This window comes from Periplaneta americana, chromosome 6 (assembly GCF_040183065.1).
Source record: "Periplaneta americana isolate PAMFEO1 chromosome 6, P.americana_PAMFEO1_priV1, whole genome shotgun sequence".
In the NCBI taxonomy this organism is placed as follows: Eukaryota; Metazoa; Arthropoda; class Insecta; order Blattodea; family Blattidae; genus Periplaneta; species Periplaneta americana.
In genome coordinates, this window is record NC_091122.1 from 155,013,315 (window position 1) to 155,032,060 (window position 18,746).

An 18,746-nucleotide genomic window follows, 5' to 3' on the forward strand; every position below is an offset into this window, starting at 1 on the left:
CCCCACATGCATACTCGCAAGTGTTTGTGCTCAAACCGATGGGCAATACCTTCTTTTGCCAACATGACGTCTTTCGCCTGGGCATCCACGACACGGCTTGAAGGACGAGCACCAATCAGAACACCAAGTGAATACAAAAGGCATTGCCGTTGTTGTGGATGGATATTTGTGATGAACATATTGCCAATACATGGTGTATATGAACACTTATGAACAATGCTTTGAACGAGTTCGAAACGATTTGCAACCAAGTTCAGTGATAAAACTCTTCCATTCACCATGTGTTCAAATTGTAATGTAACCGTGTCGTCATAGTAATTCTACACATGGCTTAATGCAAGGAAGCAACAAATGTCATAGTCCTCATCATCAGCACCGATCAAAGTTGTGAACACATGGTGGTTTACTCAGCTTCATTGTTTCTCCTGCCATTTTCTCTTGTTTCATTTCATTGTCATTTCGCTCGACTTCATTGCATATAACGGACGTGTTACGGTCTCCAACCAGGGTTTTGTAAATGACTAGGAAGATCTTCCTCTTTGTTGATATTTAGGGGCTATCGAAGTATATATATTTTTCTGAGTACGGATAACAAATTGTTGACAATTCGCTAGAATTTAACGTTATAAAAAATTTAAATGTATGTAACTATGGCGTAATATTGTAGGGTTTTCTTTTTTTGCAGGAACTCTGCTATAGACGTTGAATGTATTAATAGAGGCCAAAGTCTAAGTCTAACCGACAAGGATACACCTACGCTCATTCTCTCATCAGAACAATCTGAATCATCACTTATTTTTCAAGACTTCATTCGCGTATGGCATGGTAATGCTACACTTTCAAGTTCAGCTTTAGTCAAATGTAAGTGCTAAACGTTTCAGAAACACTGCTGTAAGTAAATGGCAGCTGCGAGTAAACAAGTACCTTGGTGGAATATATTATTAATGGCCAATTAATTTAAGAGATGTAATTACATTTTTTAACAACCGGTTCTCTCTGTTAATAACCGAAAGCAGTGCTGCTCATCGGAGTGACTACTACCGCAGAGGAATCGGAGATTACGAATAAAGCTCTCCACCGGTGATATCCGATACTACCGTAGGTGGAACAGGGGACATACGGAGGGATGCGGGGGTTCGGAGCGAAGCGACAGTTAGCTCAAGGACGACCGGCGCGTACGGACTGATGGTAGTTGTGAGTGGAATAAAATGGCACCAAATCGGATATCCGTCGCATGGAAATTCTTTAATTTAGTTGAAGGTAATAATAAAGTCGCACACTGTAAACTTTGTGGGCGAATTTACTCTAAGGGTGGTGGAACTTCGAATTTGTTAGACCATTTGAAGCGATCGCACAATCGCGAACTTGATGAAAACAATTACGCAAAACATTTGATACGATTTCTTTTTAAATTGTTTTAGTGCTATTGTTCCCAAAGGCTCACAGTCTATGAAAAAGTCTTGAAATTTCTCTAAAACGTAACTTTCGAGGCAATAAAAGACAAACGAAATATTTACAAGACGACTTGAGTTATATTTTACTGTTTAGACAACTTGAGTTATATTTTACTGTTTGCATTAAAATATTTCTGAATGAAATTGAAGAAACATCTGGTAATAATATAATTACAATTATCCTTAAGTTGATATCCACTTATATTTTTATTACAGAGCAAGAGTGGCGCGTTTTAGAAGAGGCAGTTCAAATACTGACACCCTTTAACACAATAATCACAATCCTGTCCGGTGAAGAATCTGAATAAATTATGTTGGACAGTAAACTTTATCCCATTGATAGCCCACGTTTCTTTTGTTCCATTCTGAAGCTCCCTCAATAGATTTTACGTTAACTAAACCGATTAGAATAATAATTGACAAACCCTGTTTGCGATTAAAACAGAGTTTCTAGGAGAATTAAAGTATAAATGTTTACATTAGCTACTGAAAAGCTTTTTCTTCTGCGTTATTTTTGCAGTTAGATTGAATGTTATTAATTTGATCAATGACATAAAACTAATACGGCTTTCCACATATACTATGAATTTCAAAACTAGAAAAAAAATCTGTCAGCTAACGCAGCGCTTTAAGCAACACAAAAAAAGAGCAGAAGAAAGAGAGAGAGATTAACATAAAAGGGAGAATAAACAACAACAAATTGGAACTTATTTTAAAAGATAGGCGGACGTCAGCGGACTCGAATCACTACCTGATCCGATTAAAGGAATGCTCAGCGGAAAGTGTATGTCTGCGCCACAGCACGTATACAACCTGCGCGGCATCAATCGGAGGTAACCGGAGGTCTCCGATTGAAAGCGCGCAAACAACCGCTCCGGAGAAAACCTAATCATAAGCAGCACTAACCGAAAGTTTCGATTCCCAGACTGATTTTCCAGTGACATTTCGTCCACAGTATTTACGTCCACCATAAATTTTCGTCCAGTTGAGATTTTACTCCACAGTAATTTTATGTCCATAACAATTTCGTGCACCTATTTATGTCAACTTATAAAAATTGTCCCTGTATGATTTCGTCTACCATACTGAAAAATCCTCAAACAATTTTATTCATTTTATATATTCTTAGTCCATATTTCTTATTCCACAATATTTATGGTCCATACAGAATTACATTAGATTATTTTATTTCAGTCATATACAATGAAATTAACTATAAATTTAATTTTGGAAGCAAATAAAAATTAAACGACGTATTAATTATGTTCTACTTCCTCTTCATCCCTCTCTTGGGTAGTCTATTGTACAGTAGTGGCAAAAAAAAACCGGACCGACCCTTGTAGCTGATTTCAGAGTCTTATTCACAGTGACAGCACGATAAACTGGTAACCAAGACTTTCGTGGTTCGAATCCTGCCTGGGAAGGAAACTTTTATTGTTCCTTATTCAAATTTATTCTCAATACTTATCGATTGCAGCGATATTTTACTACTTGATTAACTTATTATTCCCAGAACATGAATTTTACCAGCTTATTTTCTAATGGCTTTCGAAATGGGCTACGTCAGCAGTCGAAACTACAACAATTTCAATAGATTACTCGCTATCTTGTGAATGCGGGCGTGGCATGCGCAGTGGCTCATTTCGGGGACTTTGATTATTCCGTCGGTCCGGTTTCTTTGCCACTACTGTACAATTTTAATCTGTCGTTGATGGAACTCAAATATAAATCCAACACATTTTGTGCTCTGTTGACAGTACGTAATAATGAATTTATTTCTTTAAATTCAGTAGTATTTCCTGATCTTCAATGGCCTGAATTTCTTCCATTATTAGGCCTTTGGTTGTGGAAAGTTCATTTGGATGTTATTCGGCCCTTCTTTTTCGTATCAACTCGAGTTCTATCCCCAACATGTGTGCATATATTTTTTTTCCTATTTGTGACAAAACGGGCATTGCATATAACACGATATTCGCACCGCCATTAAAATAGATTTCGGGGAGGTGGGATATGATGATAGGAACTGGATTAATCTTGCTCAGGATGGTGGGCTTATGTGAGGGTGGTAATGAACCTGCGGGTTCCTTAAAAGTCATTTGTATGTAAATACTACACATTTACAGCTTACGAAGTTTCACTTCGTAGAGGATACATTCTCTTTTTTTTTAATTCGTCTTTCACAATCATGTTACAAACGCAATAAATTTAATGTAGGCTACTACTATTCATGGAAGAACAGAAATCAGATTTCGCAAAGAAATAATAATCTTTGTAAGAAACCATACATGGGATATCATTTGGTCTGACAAAAAATTCGCCTTATTTTATTTTTTACAGCGGAACGACATAATTATATGCCAGTTGTGTAACGTCACAGCAAACGCGGTTTTCATTTCAAATGTAACATTGAATTCCAGGAATTGGGCGGCTCATTTAGCGGTAAACTGAATTAGTTTGCATAACAAACAGCCACTGTTCGCAGTCGGCAGGCCATCACAATTCACACTTCTGCCTTAAGTATCCTTTACGAAGAAATTCGAAATCCAATCTGGGACGACCTCTTCTTTGAGACCGTAACGGGCCACATGAGGGATGATGATGATGATGATGATGATGGTGATGGTGGTGGTGGTGGTGGTGGTGGTAGTAATAATAGCATTATAGTACTATAATAATAATAATAATAATAATAATAATAATAATAATAATATCATAATGTAATTTGAATGTTTACTCTGTTGCTAGATGCACAAGTAATAAAAAATATGAACTAACTTCTTTTGTTTCTTCTTAAGGGGTACCATGGTGAAATAATGATGAAAAATTAAGAAAATCTACTTTTTTGTTTTTAGGATCCTAATTGTATTTGAGACTGTTAAATGATCTAGGCATATAAACAAATGTGGCCAAACATACGCTGAGTAATTGAGTTGAGAGAAATTTATTCTTAACGCTGTTTTCCCGACATTAAAATTGTTATCAGTTTATTGAATAAAAAAAGTTTCTTCCACAAAAAATATTGTCAGATTGGTCTGAAACGTCTCAGAGTGGTCAATTAAATGTTGATAAATAAAATTTAACAAGTATTTGTATGAAATATTGAGTTCCTTCGGAACATATTCATATTATGACTTAGATTTAAAAATGCTCTAATGGTAAATTAATTAAATTAAAAAAAAATATTATGACTCCCTATTTAGACTCAGTTTAAAAAGCTAATTTATTTTTATTCCCGATTACTATTTTCAAGCTTTTGGACATATATGAACTAACCATTTTGAAAACTTTGACGCAAGGAGCTTTTTAGTGACGTCATATACATAAAAGTTATTTTAAAAATATAATTTCAAAACTATTAGTCCTAATGGCAACAAATTTTGTACAGAGGATAGTATTGTAGGCCTGTTTATGTAGTTTAAATTTCACAAATTTTCGATGAAAATTGTGGAAGTTTTAAAATTCATGTAAGTGTTCCCTTGAATTCGTTTGTTTTTTTTTTACAGCTCTCTGACATTTCTCGGCAGGAAATTCTAAAGTCAAGAAACAGTTACAGTGACAGAAAACGAGCTTGAGGATGTTCGGTGGGAGGTTATGGACAGTACTGAAGAGTGCTGAGATCGTGTGTCTAGTCTAGATTATGGTGAAAGGAAAAGTTTTAAAACGAGATGAGAGATACACACGAGTAGAGAAATGCACTTATGAAAGAGGAGGGAAAGACAGTGGATTTCTCTACGATATTCTAGATGGGGTCTACGATCTTCTAGAGATCTAAACTGACATGCAAACATTCGTACGAGGCAGATAAAACTGTTATTTTTTTTTCTTCCACCATGTTAATAATGTCAAAGCTAGTGCTTGTACAAATTTTGGTCACTCGAGCACAATTACAAGGGTCGTAAAAATAAGTTTTCCTGTGACTGTTTACAGAGAGAAAACACAATTACATTGGAAAATTTTATTGGAACAGATACAATAACTGTTGAGCTATTTTTCAACGTATTTCTCACTGGAATTAATACATTTGTCATATCGCGGGATCAAGAGAGAGGTGCAGACGGCTGTGACACACTGGTTCCGATCCCTGGCGGCAGACTTCTACAATACAGGTGTACAAAAATTGATGCCACGGTATGACAACTATCTCAGTTCCGGTGGAGAATACGTTGAAAAAGAGCTAAAAAAAATTGCTGTTTCTATTCCAATAAATATTTCCATGAAATTGTGTTTTCTTTCTGTGACGGCCTCAGGGAAACATTTTTACAGCCCTAGTAATTGCGCTCGAGTGGCCAAAATTTGCATAAGCACTTGTTTTGACATTATTAACATGGTGGAAGAGAAAAATTAACTTGTTTATCTGCTCCCAAGGGAATGTTTGCTTGTGAGCCAGAACAACATTTCGAGGAACGGTGTTAGATGATCATCCCGGTGAATATTGCACACGAAACGGACGCGTATATTATGTACACTTTGCACTCTCTGCGGCAAAGTAACGCTTAGATCAGTGAACAGAATATCACAGTAATCAAAGTAAGGCATCACGTGTGTTTTTATCAAAATTCTTTTTTTCAGGGAAAAGTGTCGAAAATTCTTTGCTCGCCTAAACGAGGTGATTCGTGAGAATATTTTTTTGCAAGTTTCTGCTACTTGAAAGTTCCAATTTAAACTTTTATCCATATTTATACATAAGTTTTTTACCGATTCACGAACGGATAACACATAGAGTTTCCCTTCTTTAGGCCTTTCAGAGATTGTCTAACTTTCATTATTGGGATTGAACTATAACAAATTTACAAAATAATAGCTTGAAAAATATTTAAAGTAGTACTATGGGCTTTTTACTGGTATATTGGTATATTTCTGTACTCTGTGAATACTGCCAGAATTAAATTGTCGATCTATTTTGAGACATCCTCTATTTCCTAGAGTTTTAAATGTGTATACACTCTCTACGTTCCGCATACACAGTTATGCAATCCTTCCATTCACTATTCTGCCAAAACATTTATCAATACGTACGGAACGTTTATGGACATGTTTTAATAGTTTACATATCCAAACAAACATCTTCCGTTCATTCATTTTTACTCCTCTCCGCTATCCAGATGTATAATTATCTTTATGTTTAATACTGATAGATATCCACCGGCGTAGCTCAGGCAGTAGCACGTTTGCCTGCTGATCCGGAGTTACTCTAAAGCGTAGGTTTGTTTCCCGCTTGGGCTGGTTGGGTTTTTTCCGAGGATTTCTCAACCGTAAAACGAATGTTAGGTAATCAATCTATGACAAATCCCCGGCCCCATCTCGCCAAATACCATCTCGCTATCACCAATTCAATCGACGTTAAATAACCCAGTAGCTGACACAGAGTCGTTAAATAATAAAATAAAAAAAATATTGTTATATTTTAATAGTTTTATTTTTCAATACTTGTCTTTATTTGGAAATTCAACGACGACAGATTTATTGAATTTGTGAGCCAAAACCCTGTGGTATATGATTTCGAAAATGTAATAATAATAATAATAATAATAATAATAATAATAATAATAATTACTAATGGCTTTTAAGGAACCCGGAGGTTCATTGCCGCCCTCACATAAGCCCGCCATAGGTCCCTATCCTGAGCAAGATTAATCCAGTCCCTACCATCATATCCCACCGCCCTCAAATTAATTTTAATATTATCTTCCCATCTACGTCTCGGCCTCCCAAAAAGGTCTTATTCCTTCCGGTCTTCCAACTAACACTCTATATGCATTTCTGGATTCGCCCATACGTACCACATCCCTACCCATCTCAAACGTCTGGATTTAATGTTCCTAATTATATCAGGTGAAGAATACAATGCGTGCAGTTCTGCGTTGTGTAACTTTCTCCATTCTCCTGTAACTTCATCCCTCTTAGCCCCAAATATTTTCCTAAGCACCTTATTCTCAAACACCCTTAACCTCTGTTCCTCTCTCAAAGTGAGAGTTCAAGTTTCACAACCATACAGAACAACCGGTAATATAACTGTTTTATAAATTCTAAGTTTCAGATTTTTTGACAGCAGACTAGATGACAAAAGCTTCTCAACCGAATAATAACAGGCATTTCCCATGTTTATTCTGCGTTTAATTTCCTCCCCAGTGTCATTTATATTTGGTACTGTTGCTCCAAGATAAATAGTAATAATAATAATAATAATAATAATAATAATAATAATAATAATAATGCTTTATTGCCAGAACAAAGATACATATTGATTTTTTTAAGTAAAAGAATTCTCTAGCACCCCCAGAAAGAGTAAGTTACATATTCGTGCTCAGGGCGCATTCCACATAAGTTAATGTTAAGACATTTTATTGAATAACAGAGTAAAAAGTAATAAAATAAATAGGAAAGACGAAAAACACATATCATAATAACTAAACTTTAAATTTTCTCTGTTAACAACAATTTTTAATAGATTTTTTGAAATAAGCATTAGCAAATTGTACACTAGTAAATAAAGCGACAATAATTTCAAATAAATCCTCTCTCTAAACGTTCTTCCCCATTCAAAATAACAGCACACAGTACTAAATTTACTGTAGTCATGTCTCAAAAAAAGTGATGATTGATAACTTGGATGTACACTAAAGACTGATCTGCAGTGAGATAGGTAAAAGAAGGGAGAGAGGTACATTGTGAATCAAGCCATGTTACTCACTGAGAAGTTTAAGATCTTTTAATGTTTCATTTAAGAACACAAGCACCTTTCTGTACTGGAACTTCTGCCAATTACAAGAGGGCCTCTGGCGTTGTCATGGTAACGGATGGTACTCGTGCCCTAAAGCTGCGTTCGAGCGTGAGTTCGAATCCCGTTCGGACTGATTACCTCGTTTGGTATTGCATGACGTTCCCCCCAACTGCAAGGCCAGAATTAACTCTTGACTAATCTCGCTGAACACATTTCGCTGTCATCAATTCCGCCATCGTTACATAATCGCGCAGTTAAAACCATCGTTAAATATTTAATGAAATAGCGATAATTCAGTAAACGCAAATAGGCCCACGGATTTTTTTATTTTGAAAGGACTCTAATTTAATCAACATTAAAACAGTTCTCTTACAATAATACAAATAATAATAATAATAATAATAATAATAATAATAATAATAGTAATAATAACAATAATAATAATAAAATAGTAACAATATTTCATTATTATTATTATTATTATTACTTACTTACTGGCTTTTAAGAAACCCGCAGGTTCATTGCCGCCCTCACATAAGCCCGCCATTGGTCCCTATCCTGAGCAAGATTAATCCAGTCTCTACCATCTTATCCCATCTCCCTCAAATCCATTTTAAAGTTATCTTCCCATCTACGTCTTGGCCTCCCCAAAGGTCTTTTTCCCTCCGGCCTCCCAACTAACACTCTATATGCATTTCTGGATTCGCCCATACGTGCTACATGCCCTGCCCATCTCAAACGTCTGGATTTAATGTTCCTAATTATGTCAGTTGAAGAATACAATGCGTGCAGCTCTGCGTTGTGTAACTTTCTCCATTCTCCTGTATCTTCATCCCTCTTAGCCCCAAATATTTTCCTAAGAACCTTATTCTCAAACACCCTTAATCTCTGTTCCTCTCTCAAAGTGAGAGTCCAAGTTTCACAGCCATACAGAACAACCGGTAATATAACTGTTTTATAAATTCTAACTTTCAGATTTTTTGACTGCAGACTAGATGACAAAAGCTTCTCAACCGAATAATAACAGGTATTATTATTATTATTATTATTATTATTATCATTATTATTATTTTTTTTAAGAAAGATAACTAGAAAGGAAAAGAATATAGTCTTCTATCGCGCTAGCCACATGAAGAAAAAATCAGGCTAAATTGTGAAAATCTAACGTTGGTTAGGTATCTAAACATGTGTTTTGCACTCAAGAATTTTTGAAGCTGTAGAAAACCAATTATTATAGCAACAGTACCCAATATGACATCATTACTGCATAAAAAACATGTTATTTTACGTTCTCATTCAACAATGTTAACATCTGTCTGTAACTCCTGCCAACTAAAGAAATAAGGTAATTTTCAAAATACCTGTATAATTTAACGAACATTAAATGTATTATTATTATTATTATTATTATTATTATTATTATTATTATTATTATTATTTTACTATAGTGGCTAATAGAATGAAAAAAAAATGTGCTCAAGACAAAACGTGCAATGGCTGATGGGGTTACTCGAATTATGGATTGTCATCGTTTGACAAATTTCTACTGATAAGGAAGTTTGGAGAAGGGTAGCCAATAGACATGAACAAAACTATATGCCGCTCTCGCTCGCTGTGTTCGTTGCATTTGTCTTCCGAGTCTCGTCTCGTCATTCTCGTGCGCTTCGAGTCTCGCTCATCATTCTCGAAATAGCATTTGGTCGGCGTGGAAAGATTTCGTAATTTTGAATAACATTCATCATTGAAATAAATAACATTATAAATGTTTAGATGAGACAAAAAGACGAAACAGAACAGTCTCTTAGTTATCAAAATGTTCGGTTCTGTTATATATTACCTATGGTTATATAAATAGAAAAAAAAATCTCAACTAAAAATGCATTTCTAAGAAACATAAAACATAAAGTTAATATCTTTTTACTTGAGATTGCACACTTGATCTCAAACATATGAAAAGAAAATTCCTAGCCTTTTAATAAAAGCTTAGTAATTAAATAAAGACTGGGGAACGGATTATTATACACTGAAAGGTAGAGATGTTTTTTTACGACGCTGTATCAACATCTAGGTTATTTAGCGTCTGAATGATATGAAGGTGATAAGGGCGGTGAAATGAGTCCGGAGTCCAGAACCGAAAGTTACCCAGCATTTGCTCGTATTGGGTTGAGGGTAAACCCCGAGGAAAACCTCAACCAGGTACTTGCCCCGAGCGGGATTCGAACCCGGGCCACCTGGTTTCGCGGCCAGACGCGAGATGATGTTTCAAATAGGCTACTTGGTTGTTTATACTTATATAACAGTTGCCAAAGTAGATAAAAGTTCAGTCGGGTATAAACAACTTTGGCGATCAAAGGCTGCTTGATGTTCGGGACTTCGGGAGTGATCAATCTCGTCGTCTCGAAACACTCACAAGCAGTCTTTACGTCAACGACGCGACGTATAGAACATTGTCGTGCGGGTTTACGCCTTTGCGGGCGCTGTTAGTCTTGCTTTCTCGATCGTTGTTCATCTCTAGTAACCAATTAACTCCGAATTTTGCAAAATTTTATTTCAGAAATTCACTAATATATGAGTATTATTATTATTATTATTATTATTATTATTATTATTATTATTATTACTGCTACTACACATTTCAGGTCTAAGTCTTATGATCAGAATCGATAACCTAAGAAGAAATGAAAAAAAAATAAAAATCCTGTAAAATATCAAAGACATTCAATCAAAATGAAAATGTTATAACAACAGACCCCGAATTTAAACTATGAAGATAGACACTGATATGGCATCTTCGCCCAAGTCTCACACAACTCATTTTTTGCACCCGTTACGTTTATTTTTCTGAGATTTTTTTTGCATCATACACTGCTAACACATACGCTGCTCTCGTTTTAACTCCTTCTGTTTAGAAAAGTAATAACAAAAGTCTAGAAATATTAAAAAAGAAACCATTCTCCACGGTTGATTTGGTCAGTATTTGAACTTCATGTAAAGTTTTTGCTGAAATGTCGACATCTGACTCAGATATTTATTGCAGTTTCTCGAGATCTGTTAATTGAAAACAGTAAATAATAATAACAATAATAATAATAATAATAATAATAATAATAATAATAATAATAATAATAAATCTGTAGCCGAAATTTTTCTGGTAATTTTCGATTTTCCAAAAATAATTGCTCCTAACATATATAATTAACCACCCTGAAACCGAAAATCGCTTTTTTGAAATTTTTGTTTGTATGTCTGTCTGTCTGTCTGTCTGTCTGTCTGTCTGTCTGTCTGTAGGTTTGTTACCTTTTCACGCGATAATGGCTGAACGGATTTCGATGAAAATTGGAATATAAATTAAGTTCGCTGTAACTTAGATTTTAGGCTATATGGCATTCAAAATACATTATTTAAAAGGGGGGTTATAAGGGGGCCTGATTTAAATAAATCGAAATATCTCGCTTATTATTGATTTTTGTGAAAAATGTTACAGAACAAAAGGTTCTTTAAAAATAATTTCCGATACGTTTTATTCCTTGAAAAATTTTGATAGGACTGATATTTAATGAGATAAATGAGTTTTAAAATTAAAATAACTGCCATCTAAGGCCGTGTAATGAATTAAAAAACAAATGACTTCGTCTATAAGGGGCCTTGGACAGCAACAATCGAAAGCTATGAAAAATAGCCTACAGAGAATGTTTGTGTTTGTATGAAGTAATATCGGAAGCTAAATTAACCGATTTGTATAATTAACTATTATTTCACCATTGGAAAGTGTAGTTTCTCTAGATGGACATATAATATAATATAATATAATATAATATAATTATAATATAATATAATATTATATAATATAATTTAAGTTATTTGAAGGGTTCACAACCATAGTGGGCCAAGCGCCATTTACTGAATACGTAGAAAACAAGGGTTAAAATTAAGTTATTACCATAATTCAATGGAAACATATAGCAAGTAAAATAAAGTATACACATTAAATCTAAATGATGTCAATGTTCATTAAACTATGGTTGCATGTAATAACAGTTAAGAAACATGTTAATTGCACCAAATGAGTGCTTTCTAGACCAAAATGATCGCATTTTAATTATTTAAATACAATTTAAATTAAGTAACATATTAAACGATTTATCCTTCTATCAAACACGAATGTTCCCTGGACCAAACTTGCTATTTTAATTATGTAATTACTTTATATTTATTTGTAACGGGTGCAGCGGAGCGCACGGGTACGGCTAGTAGTAATAATAATAATAATAATAATAATAATAATAATAATAATAATAATAATAATAATAATAGGAATGATTATTTGAGAACTCTGTAGAAAGCTTTAGCGATGGCACAAAATTCGTAGGAGATAAAATATCACGTTCTGAAAACAAAGATTTCGAGGCACCACAGTAGTGTCATACAGTATTATGAACTCCATGCATTTCACTGATACTACACAAGAGCCAACCCGAGTTAAGGTGAAGAAACACAATCCTGACATCACACAGCAAAAAAGATGCGTAGCCATAGCAACGGCACCACTGAAATAAGACTACTAGAAGGGAACTCGAAACACACTTCGACACAGGGTGTACAGGAACACTTTCTCCCAAATACAGTAAGCACTACACAACCTTGGAATGGGGAGGTCCAGGGTTCAAGACTTACTTTGCAAGAACCCCACACGGACCCTCTCTAGGACGACCAGTCAGGTATCCGTTACGCCTGTCCACTACGAAATCACTGTTGCCGTCGCCAGATCGTGCATTGTGTCCAGCATTAGAGGGGGGGCGTAGCCACCCGGATGGGACGCAGGGATGGGCACAGGAAAGGAAATCAACCGGGGGGAGGGGGAAGTCAGAAGGGCGTATCGAGACTGAATGGGTTCTGTGATCCATGGCCACTATCTCTCATGCACCGGTGTTTAACGACGCATTGTCTACATCATCACAGCGACGATGCACAGATACGATATGGATTCCATTCTCAGATGTAATAATCGACTGTATCACTATACAGACTATTCTTAAATATTCCGAAGTAGGGCAGACTTGATCTATCTCAGTCAACTTTATTTATTTATTTTATTTAAATTTAAATGTACAGAATAAAGAATATAATTACAAAACAAACAAGAGAAATAGAAATAAAATAATACAAGCAATATAAAAAGAAGATACAGTAGTATTAACAAAATTTGAGACCGAATGAGCAGCGCTCGTGCTCGGTCGCAGTTCAGACATAATATTAAAATAAAAAATAATAATAAAAATAAATAAGTAAAATAAAATAGGAACTAAAATATAATTACAGCGGCAATGGAATTAGTTTCCCGACAAGTTCTGTGGGATTTTCTTTAAGTGAACTGCTCTGTGATATTTCAGATTAAGGGGAAAGATTGGTGTGTTTTGAAACATCTTTTCCTAAATAATGCACAATTTTCATTTTTTGTATGTAGAAATATCATTTCTGCAACAACTTAAATTCTAAGGTTGTTAAAAAAAAATTGAAGCTCAAATAAAAAAAGTGCCAGATGCAGTTTACTACAATGGAATTTTACACAGGGACATCATTTTATTTTTACTTCAATTTTTATTGTACCTGAGTTTTTTACTGTACTTCACTCCCACCCCTTCTACTAATGAAGTTCAACCGTCCTCCACATAGATCCAAGACCGCATATACAGTCATTGTAGCTTTACGGTCATAGTAAACAGTACGTTCCAAAAGTATGTTCGCGTTTTCCAGTGACGAAAGAGCTTTCAATATTAAATCATTTTCGCACAGGCACTGTCGTCCATTTGCCTACGTCGCATCCCGGTTTCCCCCACCTCCTTCTATTAGCCTCTCTGTAAAGGCTAGTCGCTGGGCTGTCTTAGCTCTTTTTTTGAGAACATTAATTTCTGTTAGGAATTGGACGTCTATGTAATATTATACAACTGTTTAAAATAACTTAAATAAATAAGTAACTGTCACGTGATTTCCTCCCTTTCTACGACCCTACGACATAACCACTTGGACGGAAAGTAGATAGTATGTCTGAGTAATTTTATCTTTACGGATCGGGAAGAAGTGAAGATTGAATTTACAGTACGTAAGGTACTCTTTTATAGAGTAGGTACAGAATTATTTCAACATGAGTTACTAGTACGAAGGATGAAACTGGTAATGGGATTAGGTCCAATAGTTTATAGTGGGATAATATGCACATTAGAACTGAAGCCTGTATCAAAATGAACGGCCACCATTTAAAAAATGTGTTTAAATATCCATATTATGATTATTTTTCAATTTAACTTCATTCTCTATATTGTACGCTAATGTGCTGTAGACAGTATAATATACTCTGCATAATGAATACGTCCACATGGACAGCTCATTTCGTGAGTAAAAACACTCATTGTTAATACTGTACCGTATTTTGATTTAAAAAAAACCAATGAAAATGATTAAACTCAAAAGCGCGATATTTCCTAGTTCACGTAAATGAATTAACTACTTTTCTTCCCTCCTATACATAGTAAAGTGATTTGTTTGTATATTACGCCAGTACCATCGTACTCCAGTCGTGGAAGGGGGGTAGCAAACGGCGTTGATCCAGAGGTATAGCCAAGTTAATATTAAAAATGTTAGTAAAAATAAAATAATGTCCCTGTATTTTATTCTCTAGATAAGTGTTTAACAACAACTGAAAGCATGGAATAGCTTATTCGAAAAATATTCTCCGAATAACGCACTATTTCAAGTTCGTAAAACAAACTTCTCGCGTAACCATGGAATTAATTTTAACCGGACTTTATTTCGTACAACTGGGCCTTTTCAATGATTGATTTTCCTTTAACAATTTCAAGAAGATACTTAATTTCAGAAAAGCGGAAGTTCATTTATTGTCACACAGGTCTACGCTCATCTCTCTCGATAGGGTTGAATTTTCAAATATTACAGACCAAAGAAAACGATTTTCTGCAGTTTAATTCTCGGTAAACTGTTACGTTCTTTCCTTCCGTATTTTCTACGTAACTCTTAGGCCCAATTGTATAAAACTCCCTGACTAAAGATCAACTTTGATCGAAGATCGAAAAGTGAACCGAGTTCAGACACTTCTTCTATTGCATAAAACTTTTCTGCGATCAAATTACCTTGGTTCAAATGCAATCCAAGTTCACGTGAAAAGGATTTGGCAACATCGCATAAACAGGTGAAATACGTGATGCGCGGACCATGTTATACAGGTTTGTTCAGTGTTGCCAATCTAGCGACTTTAACTCTTTTTCAACAATTTCTTTTAACATTTATATTGCTTAAATAGGGATTTAGTGACCTTTTTAGCACGCCTGGTGACAAAATTTAATCTTTCTTTGTTGATAATGAGAAATCTAGCGACTTTACAACTACTTTTTGGCGACTTTCCATACACTCTGTTGTAGACACTGGTTTTTTGTGCAATGTAAATAATGGCAGACAATAAGAAGAAGGTTAACTGTTCTCCGAGTTGTTTTCATGTTATGGTGTTTGATAATACTAAACACAATAAAGCTTTATAAAACGACAATTTTCGTTTAGTAATACAGTTAATTGAAAATTTATGAATGTACCTATCATATCCATTAATAATTAATGGTTGTTATAAACATAATATAATTATAGGTTATGTTATTTGATACTGCTGAACACGATAGAGCCTTATAAAATATATGATTGCTTGTGTATTAAGGCAAGAAATTCAAAGGAATATATATATATATATATATATATATATATATATATATAAATGTACCTATCATATCTATTAAAAATATTAATAATAATAGATATTTTATTTGCACAATCTGTCACTCGTATATTTCAAACAGAAAAGAAATAACTGAACTTGGATCATCTAACTTAATCAATTTTTATTGTACCTGAGTTTTTTAATGTACTTCACTCCTACCCCTTCTACTAAGGAAGTTCCAACTCCACACAGAACCAAGACCGCAGATAGTAAGCAGTACTGAGTTACAGAGTATAGTACGTTCCAGAAATATGTTCGCGTTTTCCAGTGACGAAAGAGCTTTCAATATTGAATCAAATTTTCGCACAGGTACTGTCCGTTTGCCTACGTCGCATCCCGATTTCCCCCACCTGCTTCTGCTCGCACCTCTGTAAAAGCTGGGTTCTCTTAGCTCTTTTCTGAAAACATTAATTTCTCTTAGGAATTGGACGTTTACGTAATATTATACAGCTGTTTAATTTAACTTAAATAAAAGGGCCTCATTAAGTAATTAACTGTCACGTGATTTCCTCCCTTTCCACAATCCTGCGGCATAACCACTTGGACGGACAGTAGATAGCATGTCTGAGTAATTTTATATTTTCGGGTCGGGCAGAAGTGAAAATTGAATTCACAGTACGTAGAGTAGGTACAGAATTATTTCAACATGAGTTACTAGTACGAAGGACGAAACTGGCAATTGGAATTAGATGCAATAGTCTATAGTGCGATAATATGCACAAAAGAACTGAAGCCTGTATCGAAATGAACGGCCACCATTTTCAAAATTGTGTTTAAATATTCATATTATGATTATTTTTCAATTTAACTTCTTTCTCTATATTGTACGCTAATGTGCTGTAGACAGTATAATATACACTGCATAATGAATACGTTCGCATGGATAACTCACTTCGTGAATAAAATCACTTATTCTTAATACAGTACCGGTACTGTACTTTCATTAAAGAAAAACCTAATGGAAATTATCAAACTCAAAATCGCGATATTTCCTAGTTTACGTAAATGTATGAACTACTTTTCTTCCATCCTATACCTAGTAGAGTGATTTGTGTTTTACGCCAGTATCATCCAACTCCAGTCTTGGAGGGGGGAGCAAGCGGTGTTTCCGGTTCTCTAAAGGTATAGATAGGTTAATATTAAAAATGTTAGTAAAAATAAAATGATGTCCCTGTACAATCGGGCCTTAGTGAACGATCCTGATTTCTCCCGTTCACTTCCTATTCCGAGGTGCATCATTTGGTGCTATGGCAGTTTTTCCACCACGAACTCTGTTTCGCAGCCACTCCTTCCATTTTTCCTCCCGGCAGCAGTCGCTGCGACTTGTCAGTTTCGGAAATGAGTATCCAGACCAGAGTGCTCAATTGAACGGGGCCGGTGGGGAAATGCGTTGTGTTCCGTGTTTATTCTTGGCCATTACACTGATTTGCTTTGTTTAACGGCGCACATTCGTGCTGGGTTAATGACTTCTGCTCTTTGCAGGCTTCCCTCTTGACATACTCTAATTTTTGGATGGCTACTACATTAAACACAAATTTCCTGCCTCAATAATAAACAGTAGCTTGCCTGATATAGGGTGTTCCACTCGCGGCGTTCATGTGCGTCTTTTTTTAGTAGGTTATTTTACGACGCTGTATCAACATCTCAGGTTATTTAGCGTCTCAAAAAGATAAAGGTGATAATGCCGGTAAAATGAGTCCGGGGTCCAGCACCGGAAGTTACCCAGCATTTGCTCAAATCGGGTTGAGGGAAACTCCCGGAAAAAAACCTCAACCAGGTAACTTGCCCCGACCGGGATTCGAACCCGCCTCTTGGTTTCGCGGCCAGACGCGCTGACCGTTACTCCACAGATGTGGACTCGCGAACAAATATATTCATTTCAATGAAAGACGGGAAGCAAATCGTATACTTAGGACTAAAAAGAGGGATTTCTTGAAGGAAAAACTCAATGAGGTAGAAACAAATAGTAAGAATAAAAACATTAGAGATTTATATAAGGGCATAAAGGAACCCATACTTTCAAAAGCCGAACTTAAGTAATTTACTTTACTCTTTACTAGTGTTGTGGGATTTTATCGATTAATGGATCAATTTCTGTTGTAAGATGAATCGATCAAATATATTTAATCGAATAATCGACTGGATTAAAATTAATCGATTGTAGTTGATATTAATTATTATTTTGTTAATGCAAACTGATACTAAAAATTCCGAAAATCTTTCTCTCTCGAAAATTGCTTACTTAAAAGCATAATAGTATTGTTATTTTCTAACTGTAAACCAAATAGCATAGGGAAAATCTTTGCACAAACACTTCAGAAAGAGATGGAGATATGAGGACTGTGACCTAGTCTACCTCTATTGAAAGTTGCAACAGAATGCGAAATCCTTATTAAGTTTTATGGTTTTCCAAGAAAACTTCCACCTTGTTGTCAGCTCATCTTCCTAGCATATGAAATACATACTTTTCTGGGATTCGTCCCCTCATCCCTTATAAAATAGCCATGTCTACACTGTGTGCAAGTGAAAGCGTAACTACCTTCTCCTCTTTCTAAAATCTGGTAATTCCATTACAATAGGGGCCGGTCATCTGTTTCGACCGCTGTACTTTTGCAGGTGCTTGCAGTTTCTGTACTGAGTTCATATATGAAGGCTGTGTTTTTAGTTTGATAAAAAAAATCAGTTTTCTGTGGTTTGTGAAAAGTGTAAACTCCATTATGTCATATGAGAATTTGAGAGGTAAACTCGGTGAAACGTTTGGATTTAAATTGATCGATAGCGAAGAAGTGCT

At 35.2% G+C, this 18,746-nt stretch overlaps 1 protein-coding gene across 15 annotated transcripts in view; it reads right to left on the reverse strand.

The window, feature by feature from the left end:
- Positions 1 to 18,746, reverse strand: part of LOC138701955 (uncharacterized) — a 920,371-nt gene that overhangs the window by 356,308 nt on the left and 545,317 nt on the right. The gene's annotated exons all lie outside the window — the stretch shown is intronic.